This window comes from Ruditapes philippinarum, unplaced genomic scaffold, assembly GCF_026571515.1.
Source record: "Ruditapes philippinarum isolate M1 unplaced genomic scaffold, ASM2657151v2 ctg74_1_1_1_1, whole genome shotgun sequence".
Classification (NCBI taxonomy): Eukaryota; Metazoa; Mollusca; class Bivalvia; order Venerida; family Veneridae; genus Ruditapes; species Ruditapes philippinarum.
This window is the reverse complement of record NW_026865153.1, coordinates 198,906-203,470: the sequence shown is the minus strand read 5'-3', so window position 1 is coordinate 203,470 and position 4,565 is coordinate 198,906.

Here is a 4,565-nt window from a genome sequence, read left to right as displayed (position 1 = left end):
ATTCGATGATAGATTAATTGATTACAACGATAATTTAATAGTGAAATGTTTTACCCCCGACCATTTATTTGATTAGCATTTGAATACAATGCGAATGATAAAGTATTGTATAATAACCTATAATAAAAACTGCCATTTTGATTTTCAAATTGTCCAAATTATAACATTTTTACTATTTTTCGGGAATATGTTATAACGTAACAACATTAGAAAGTTATATGACATAGACAAACACATTTGTAAGTGTCATGGTCGTTGACACACACTTCTAAATTCAATTACTGTTTTGACTTTCATACCTTAAATTAAATGTCTACTGTAAAATAAGATTTCCTCTCAATGGCCTTATAAGGAAAATTAATGTCCAGTTGCTCGTAAACTTGTCGCCTGCCTAACAACGGATTGACTACGTAACATGCCAAGAAAAGATGGTGCTTTTTTGCGGAAATAAATGATTTTATTTTTTAGGTATACTGCATGCCTCATAAGTGGCAAATACGCCTTAGGTCTTTATGCCTGATTTGTACATTTTGAAACTTTTTATTACTGACTGCCGACGAGAATGTGTTTATATATTCATCTGTAGATTTAACTGTTGTCTCGAAGACAGTTATATCTTCAGATGTGTTGTTTTCAGGAAATTATCATCAAGACCTTGTATGAAGAATAGCAAGTCATCTCGTCTTGTCATATATTTAGTAGATACTTTATATATAAGAAATAAACTTCAGAAGACATGATTTAAACTCGTAAGAACTCAAAATTGACAATTCAACAGGCCTGTATTTCTTGTTGCCCTAAATCTAGGTTAACGATTTAAAGAAGATCTAATCAAATATTTACGGAATTTTATCATGGTCTTTTAACAAATATTTGAGAATGCCTCGTTACATAGGTTTTCCGTGACAGTTCCGATTACCTATATAGTACCTACCTGTTATCAAGGTATTGTTGAAAGTTTAAACAAACGGTACGCAATCATCTTAAATATGTAAAGTGCGTAATGAGCCCACTAATTGCGAGGAAATTGAAGAACTTTAATTATAAGGCTTCTGACCTTTATTTATTTTGATGCCTCCACGTCTGTTTGTTTATCTTGAAACTTTATTCTTAGGGTGGCTACCACACGAAACAAAAATATATGTGGTTTTGCTGAAAATATTTTCTTTATTTTCGGTGCCAAATTATGTCCAGACTTTGTTTTTAGACATATTTGTGCATAAATTAAATGTGGCGGAATTGAATGTGTAGGCATTCCTACATTTTTTACGCTTTAATCGAAGTAAAGGTATTTGTATAAATGTTTGCTTGTTTGGTTATTATACAATCATAATGCGTTGATTTAGACAAGTTTTCATTTCTATTTAACTGCCACAAACACGGGCGTTTCCGGTACAATAGCCGTGATGTTTTCGCAAAGATTTTTTGCGCAGATTGTGACGGAATTTTGCGCGTCGTCTTTATTTTGACAAGACTAACTTAAAGAGCTGTTTGTCCACACCAAGGATATGGTTGACAAAGGTCCACAGCTTCTATTTGCCATAAAAGTTCTTATGCGTAATCAGTAGACACAGACTGTTTTCCGAAGCCGGCGTCGATTTGAGAACATATTCTCATTCCATCGTGAATGGATTAAAATACTTACGTTATTGACAAGTAATTGTTTCGATTAGAATGACAATGCCAAATTGAAATGGTCAAGACTAACACGCGGGCGATTAGAACAAGCTTCCGTGAAGTCGTTGTCATCACATCATTGTCTTGATGACTAAATGTGATGATAGGGATTAATGTGTTATAAAGAAGTAGCGACAGTGTATAAATCTTTACAAAAAGCTGTGAAATAGTTAAACATTTAGTAATTATTTGAATGAGAGTTATTCTAATAAGACGCCATTACAATTTATTTTCTTAACGCATTTAGAGAAGTGTCCACTGTCCACCACTACGTCACACTATAATATTATGTGTTTTGATATTGATATATAAACAAAAAACGATCGAAAATTATATTTTCCCTTTATCCTTTGATTAAAACGATATTTGCGCCCCCTAATCGGTTAGTCATTCAACAAGTATATTTATCTATAATACATAATGATATTGGGTATTAGAGGGGATTTGATATTTTCAGAAATAGAAGAAAAACCACAAACAAAATTTCCCCTCTCAGTTCTTGTAAACAGATTTATTTGTTTTCAATGGTCATTCAAGTGTTTTTATCAAACTGTTTGGTGTGGTTATAGATAGTAATAAAATAATACAATCAGGTATGTACGTCAAATACGATATTACGTACATATTATGTCAATGAATCTTTCATAATTTTCATAGAAAGGATTAAAAAAAAAGTCGTACACACGTACAATCACCATTTATACAGTATTCAACAAAATCATAAGTGCATCTCAAAAGTGCTCGATTAAAAAATCGTTTTTTTCTTCTTCTTTTTTTCAATACATTAATCGAACATTTATATTCAATGTACACTATTGTTTGTAATTATTAGTGCAGCTTTTCAGATGCACAATGCGTATTATAGACAATTTATTTATGTAAGATCGCGGGCATTAAATAAATTTTGACAGTTCTATGTTTGGTAAGTGTCATATATATAAAGAGACATTTAAATTATTGAATAAATATTTCTGAATTATTATTGAAAAACAAGATAAACACTTGTTTACCTGTTTTGGGCCGCCACTATACATCTTTTTTATTATTTGTTCGCCATACCTATAAACAAGTGCACGTGAAAGACAAACATTATATGCCAATAGATAAAAGAATTGTTGATTGAAAAAGGCGTTCCTTCGATAGGTAATAATATTCAAATTTTTGCAGGTTTGATTGAATTTCCTCACGCGATGAATTTCCTATTAACCTAAAGTTCAGAAACTAAAGTATATTTAAATGCCGTTATTCATGGTTTATATATAGGTAAAATATTCCGCGTTTCTAAGCCATAAATACACTAGATTTTATAACATCAGGCCAAATAAAAGTGCATTGTATACAACTATTTTAATGGCCAACATGAATTTGCTTTTTAGAATAGCTAACGTAAATTTAATTATGCTTCAATTTCGTTTGAAAAATTAAAAAATGAAGAGTGATAGAATTTATGTTTCCTAGGTCTAAATACTTGTTTATAAAAGGCTAAAAATCACGGATTATACAAAAATGTTAAATAAAAAACACCATATAAAGAGTCTACCATAGAACCTCGTTTGCACCACCATTTTCTTTTCATTTGTTCGCACCTTCAAATGTTTTAGGTTATATATAATATTTTTTGGACAAACATCTATATACAGTATAATAACGGAATCGATGGCAGTCCTAAAATGGAATTCAACATAAAATCAAACGCATCACTTCCGGTGTATATGATTATAATGGCAGCAGACGATCGACATTTTCAAATTTAAAAGTCATTTTCATGTATCATGTTAGTGCTGATTAAAATTTGTGATTTCTTGACTTCAGGTGAACACTGTCCCCGTGAGTGAATTTCTTTACATTTAATGTTTGCGCAATTCTGTAAGCAAGAAAAGGGTTTTCTCGAAGTGCTATTTCACCATTTCTATTCGACCCATATTTTTCGTGTTAACTAGCAAAAACTGTCTTCCTTGAAGAACTGCTTACATTCATTTTTTTCTATCCATTATGAAATTGTGTATATCATATGAAATGGAAGATTATGTTTTTGAAAGAGTCGTTAAAATCATATTTTTACCGTCAAACTGGAAAGACGGATGTTATTATTAATTATTATTATTATTAGTCGTTCGGACAACATCTATTATTTGTATAATCAACTTTTATATAGCTGGAGAGTTCCCCATTCTTAAATGTTATTAATCTATTACGAGAATCTAAATAAACAAATACCATTTTAAAATTTCAATCAGAATATTTAAACAAGGGTTTTAACTTTAAGAACAACACATACGTAATGCACTTCACTCTAAAACGTCTTACGCTATTGCATGTAAGAGATTTTTGAAATGCTATGGAAATAATTTACCAAAGCCCTTATTACATGATCCCCGTAATCAGCCTTTAATAGCCCCCTTTTTGAAGAAACGAAAAGTGGGGAAAAGATCGCCCCGCGTCGGCATTTATTTTGATGATACTAGGACGAATTACTGGGTTATTAAAAGATAGGTTACGATAGTAACTAAGATTTTCAAAATCAACTCAATTAAGCCTTCTTTTATTTTGTTGAACATGAAGGAATTCAGAAATTCAGTGCACTATAAAGACACTTAATACTTGTTTATCTACATATATCTTCAATTTCTAATACCCCCTCTTCATTTTCTTTCTCGGTCTTAATACCTCGTTGCGTCATCGGGAATTTAGCCCAGTGTTGCCGGGATTAACGGCATCCGTGTTTATGTTGGAATATTGTACAAATCCTATGCAAACAAGCTTTGCCTAAGAACCAGAGAGAGAGGTTACAAACATAACAGGTGGATGTTGAATAGGAAACATTCATTAACATCACCTTTAAAGCCTCTGGGCTTATTGTACTCAGCTGACACTAATCGTTTCGTTTT